The 6,052-nt window shown below is 40.1% G+C and overlaps 1 long non-coding RNA gene across 1 annotated transcript; it reads left to right on the top strand.

The window, feature by feature from the left end:
* Positions 1–3,730: 3,730 nt before the first annotated feature.
* Positions 3,731–5,772, top strand: LOC117469333. The gene is made up of 3 exons (XR_004554588.1): positions 3,731–3,860; positions 5,327–5,374; positions 5,697–5,772. It is a non-coding gene; the product is annotated as an uncharacterized LOC117469333 (long non-coding RNA).
* Positions 5,773–6,052: the final 280 nt, after the last annotated feature.

Here is a 6,052-nt window from a genome sequence, read left to right as displayed (position 1 = left end):
ACCGTGCTCCGCGCTGTAGTGGAAACGCGTCACAAGTTCATCAATGTTTGGGGTCAGGCTCTGAGCTGAGGAGATCCTCAGGTTTGAGTGAAGGTGTGCGTGCAATATACCGGCGGGCCGGAATTAAATCCACCAAGGGCCTGATTTGGCCCCCGGGCCTTGAGTTTGACACATGTGCTCTAGCATCACTAGTGGTATGAGGAATAACACATTTAAAGCCAATGCTTTTCAGCCTCAGGCCTTCATCAGAATACTCATATTTAAAGGGGACCTATCATGCAAAATGCACTTTTTGATGTCTTTCATACATAAAGATGTGTCCCCGGTGTGTCAGGGAATAAAAAACCCTCTCTTTTCCTCCGTACCCAAATCTCTAAAAACGGGGCTACAACGGAGCTGATCCAGATTTGCGGCGATTTGACGTAATATCGGACCCACAGCACTATCAGAAACATTGCTATCAGAAACAATGCCCGACTGTTTTGGACGTAATATGGTCGGTGTTTACATTAGCATCGCTAACACTCAGAGCTAACCTGTACTGGAGAGCATGAGTGTGAAGAAGCAGGAAATAAAAAGGAACTCACCTTGTGGTATAACCGGCAAGAGAGAAAGCCTTTGAGCTCCATACTGTTTCAGAAATAATCCTTGATAATCCATGACATGGCGTTTCATCACGGCAGCATCTGCCGGTAGAATCTCCCGCATGAGCAGGCATAAGCTCCACCCCTCTTTTTTTAATCTTTTTTATTCTATTTAAAGCTTTATACGTAAAATCAGCACTTTTGAAACAGGAAGTGAAATAGAGGGATATGAGGCATGGCTAGAATGGGTGATCTGTTTGGTATTTTGAGCAAAACACTTCATAGACATGTTTTTTTATATATTTGTATATATCTGAGACCTATGCTATTGCCTAAAAATAGCATGATAGGTGACCTTTAAGTTTTGAGAAAGAAGCACTCATACCCTTTGCTGTAGTCCTTTCTTGTTTGGAGAGCTTGGCTGAGTCCTGCTTCTTGTCGCTGATGGGAATAGAAACAATATTTAGCACACATATCATAACTACCATCAAGTCAAAATAAGGTGTTTTGATTCCAGCAAAGAATTGAGAAATCAAACTCACCGTAACCACGATATTTCGAAGTCCAATAACGACTCAGATACTTGTGTCTAAAAAATAACAACATCAACATTACATATCGTTGATAAAATATTCTATATAGCTTTGCACAATCTCCTTTTTTCAAATGGATCAGATTCAAAAACTGCTTTTACCTCTTTAGTACGTCCAACAAGACTGCGCCTGAGATGGAAAGCATCAACGCTGTGCTCCTCCTCCTCCTCCTCCTCCTCTTCCTCCTCCTCCTCCTCCTCCTCCTCCTCTTCCTCCTCCTCTTCCTCCTCCTCATCATCCTCCTCCTCCTCCTCCTCCTCCTCCTCCTCCTCCTCATCCTCCTCCTCTTCCTCCTCCTCATCATCCTCCTCCTCCTCCTCTTCCTCCTCCTCCTCCTCCTCCTCCTCCTCCTCCTCCTCCTCCTCCTCCTCCTCCTCCTCCTCTTCCTCCTCCTCTTCCTCCTCCTCTTCCTCCTCCTCCTCCTCCTCCTCCTCCTCCTCCTCTTCCTCCTCCTCCTCCTCCTCCTCCTCCTCTTCCTCCTCCTCTTCCTCCTCCTCATCATCCTCCTCCTCCTCCTCCTCCTCCTCCTCTTCCTCCTCCTCCTCCTCATCCTCCTCCTCTTCCTCCTCCTCATCATCCTCCTCCTCCTCCTCCTCTTCCTCCTCCTCATCATCCTCCTCCTCCTCCTCCTCTTCCTCCTCCTCCTCCTCCTCCTCCTCCTCCTCCTCCTCCTCCTCCTCCTCCTCTTCCTCCTCCTCTTCCTCTCCTCCTCCTCCTCCTCATCCTCCTCCTCCAGCTGAGCAGGGCCAACCATTCTTGCCTGGAGCTTGGTCCTGTTGAACCTTTGCTCCAGGTTTTTGTATTTTCGAAAAAGGTTCCTATTGGATTTTTTCAAAAGATCATTTTCCTCCTTGCAGCCTACAATGATTGCTTGAAGTTTTGCAATCTTCCTCTTGAGGCCTCCCTCCTCCTCCTCCTCCTCATCCTCCTCCTCCTCCTCTGCAACTCCCAGTCCTGAAAAAGTGATGGCATATGATATTGTTATTACCAAGAAAAACGGGAAGATCAACAATCAATAAATACATGTTTCAATAATGACATAATGAAATGAATACATCCAAGAATAAATAAATAGAATAATAAATGCAACGTTATATTACGGTGCTTTGTCCCCCCGACTTTTAGACTTGGCGTTACCTGGAGATATCATTTGTCCCATCAATTGCGCGCGCACACACACACACACACACACACACACACCAGAAAACATCCGTGTGTGTGTGTTTGTGCATGCATAAATGTTACAATAAACTACAGAATGAAAAGGATAAATAGTACAGTGCGTAATTTTTTAACCTGTTCCACTCTGAGCCTGTTTTTCAGGTCTCAGGCTCGAAAATGACATTCCCAAAACAAATGACCATATCTTCCCTTCTAAAAGGGTTAAATTAATAATCTTTGTTCTCAAAGTAATGATAAACCTGTGAGTTGGATGTAGAAGTGTCAGAATCAATATAAATGTTTTTTATTTTAAAGAAAATTCAGATTTTACATAGTAAAAAACTGTAAATTATAGTGTCCGTCCAAAGATTATTTTTTACAGATAGTGAAAACTACCCTTGGATGATGGGTTAGTAGACTAAAAGCTTTAGGAATCCAAAGTACAACATACACTCTTAGAAATGAAATATGGATGTTGTTTGCATTAATTGCTTTTTTTATATTGAAACTACTAAGTAAATGCACTTTTTACAATTAAATCAAGAGACTTTAATTGCATTTATGTAAAAGTTCAAAGTTTTGGGATTACATTACCATGTTGTGTTGTATTTAAATGGTAAAGTTATTTAAAACGCACTGATTGTCCCAAAGTGCTTGCCGTACTTTCTCAGCACATGCGCTGTAAGACCGGGGACATGTGTCATAGTGATGGGAATTCCGGCTCTTCTTGGTGAGCCGGATCATTTGGCTCGGCTCACCAAGAAGAGCCGGCTCTTTCGGCTCCCAAACGGCTCTTCAGTTTACCACATATTATACCTTTTATAATTCAATCAAATGTAGCCCTGTTTTGACTAATGATTTATATGTGTACACATATCACTTAAATTATTCAATACATCCTTTGTACTGAAGTATTCAAAAGTAAAAATGACATGTTTAATATCAATTATTTGCTGTGGCCAATTGTTTTCATTGCATTTACAGACCCTTGTATCTCTCTGATACCACCCAATGAATGCACAGACAGCAGGGCTCTATTTCAGTATTAACTATCGAAAAAAAGACAGCAACAGCTGACATCAAATCTTTGCTGAGCCCAAGGATAATCATAAATAAATAACATAGTGAAAATAAATATATTGCAATGCTCAGTACAGCAGCATCCAACCGTCTCTAATCATAAAAAAACATAATGCAAATAAATGTATTGCAATACTCAAAACAGCAGCATCCAACAGTCTCTAATCCTTGGATATTACATGTCACTGCATGCATGCACGGAGCAGCTGTAGTGCGGAGATCATCATATCATTCTGTATTACTAAAAAAAAAAAAAAAAAAAAAAAAAAAAAACGGCTCGTTCGCAGGCGCGAGCCGGCTCCCATCGTTCACTCAAAAGAGCCGGCTCTTTGAGCCGGCTCGTTCGCGACCGACACATCACTAATGTGTCATTTGAATCCTGTGACTGTGAGATGACAGAACCGCATTTTTTCCCTTTCCTGTGCCATCCTGCGATGTTATGGTAAGTTTCTTAAATATTAACATATATTAAACACAAACGGTCCCTGAAATACAAAAGTTGATGTGTATTTTTGATTTCCCTGCTACCAACTGTATACTTTGATGATAGATTTGAAAAGCGGTGCAGCCTAGCTAACAGCTAGCTAACAGCTAGCTTAACGGTCACTTTTTAATTATGTTCCCTTGCACTTAAAAGTGTTAGAATATGTCACAAAAGAGGTGACAATTCAAGCTTTGTCTGTATAAGTCTCAATCGTTATGTATTTAATGATTTTAGCTTGATGTGGTTATAATAGTAATGTTAGCTCTTACCAAAAGTAAGTGGACACGTTTTTTCCCTCCTTTTTTTAATTATTTTTTTTTTAAATGGGCTTGATTTAAAGATTTGAGAGCCTGGTTGCAAACATCTCCAGTGCCAAAAAGGTCATAGTCGGTTAAGGTCTTCTAAGTCTATTAAAAATAACTTCATCAAGTATAACGCCCTGAGGGAGGTTTTTTTGTTCAATTGTAAAGCTTATTTGGAAGAAATAAAAATCCCATCTGTGCACTGTACTGTTGCGTCAGCCGGAGCCGTGCCTGGTCGTTACGTTAATTATGTCGGCCAGGAATATCAAAGTGTGAATTATTTAAAGCATGTACAGGAACACACTCAACAAGCACATCTTCCATTAAGACAGCTCTTAAATAGACACGTAATTCACCCGAAAACGTGTTTCTTTATAATAATCAGAGAGAGAGAGCAAGATTAAATAGTGGCAGGTACTTCAGCCGCAGATGCCACTATTTGCTGAGACAACTGCGGCTGCTGAAGGGGTGTTACTCTGGGTGCCGAGCCAAGCGAATGTGTGTGGCAGTTGCCACTTACCTGCCGTGGCAACTGCTTGTGTTTAAACAGTTATTTATCGTGGAAAAGTATTTCCATGTTCTGCTACTCTGTAATTCTACTCAATTACATTTCAGTGGGAAATATTGTACTTTTACAACACTACATTTATTTGACACTTGTAGTTACCTTTTTAGATAATGTTTATATTCATATACATGTACTACTAATTTACTCAGTTCTTTCCAAAATATGCTCTATATTAACAAATCACAACATTAAAAAATCTTGTATATATGTAGATTTTTTATTATAAGAACATTCATTTTTATTCTATGATGCAACCCTTTTACAAAAGGCTTTCTGCACAAAGTACTTTTTCTTTTGATACTTTATTATATTTGGCTAATAACACTTTGGAACTTTACCTTAAGTATTATTTTGAACTTGGGACTATAGCAAGTAATGGAGTATTTATACTTTTACTTTAGTACAGGATCTGAGTACTTTTTCCACCACTGCTTAAGATCCAGTAATGGGTTGCTATATCCTGCACCTCACACCCTGAATTATGTTAATGGCTGCAATAATAGTTGTTATTTACAATACATTTGGATCATTAACACATTTCTCTTTTTCTCTAGGTTTTGAATGTGGAGATGCAAACAGTGTACTGAGACTCAATCTACAAGGTACCAATTACTGAAGCACTATAAATTAAAACACGGCCATTTTGGTCAGAGACACCCATATCCATGCACATACTATGAATGCCCATGCTCTTTCAAAACATGGAATGCTCTTAAAACACATTTAAGTAGATGTCATGTTGAATCTTTACCTGTATTAAGTGCAGAGCTATTTTAATAGATGCACATGTATAAGAAAAGAACCTCAGCTGAAATTCTTTGTTTGGTTTACACCAGTAGATGTCCTGTCCTTTCTGCTATGACACTTGATGGATATTATTAGCTTTAAACAAAACATTTTAACCTGTATCACAATGTGTTGCAGGTAAACGCAGAATTCACCCGCATCACCACCGTTCCGCTGCTGCCTACCTTCATGTCTCAACTGGATCGCCATTCGTCTTAGTTGATGAAGGTTTTCAAAAAGGGGGGAACAGCAGGACGCAATTTGGGCCTGATCATGGCAGCCATTGACAAGGTATGTAGTTGTAATAAATTGTGTAGTTTGGGCACTGCAACACCATATTCTCTTTATCTCTCTCTTGTTGTCCCTCTCATATAAATATATTTTAACCTCTCTGACCCCCTTTGCCAAAAATCAGCACACAAGCATAATCAGTATTCTTGTGTGAAGATTTTGAAAATGTGTTTGTCCCTCAGGATCCCACAGTTGAAACACGA

This window comes from Trematomus bernacchii, unplaced genomic scaffold (assembly GCF_902827165.1).
Source record: "Trematomus bernacchii unplaced genomic scaffold, fTreBer1.1, whole genome shotgun sequence".
In the NCBI taxonomy this organism is placed as follows: Eukaryota; Metazoa; Chordata; class Actinopteri; order Perciformes; family Nototheniidae; genus Trematomus; species Trematomus bernacchii.
This window is presented reverse-complemented; position numbering and strand designations above follow the sequence as displayed.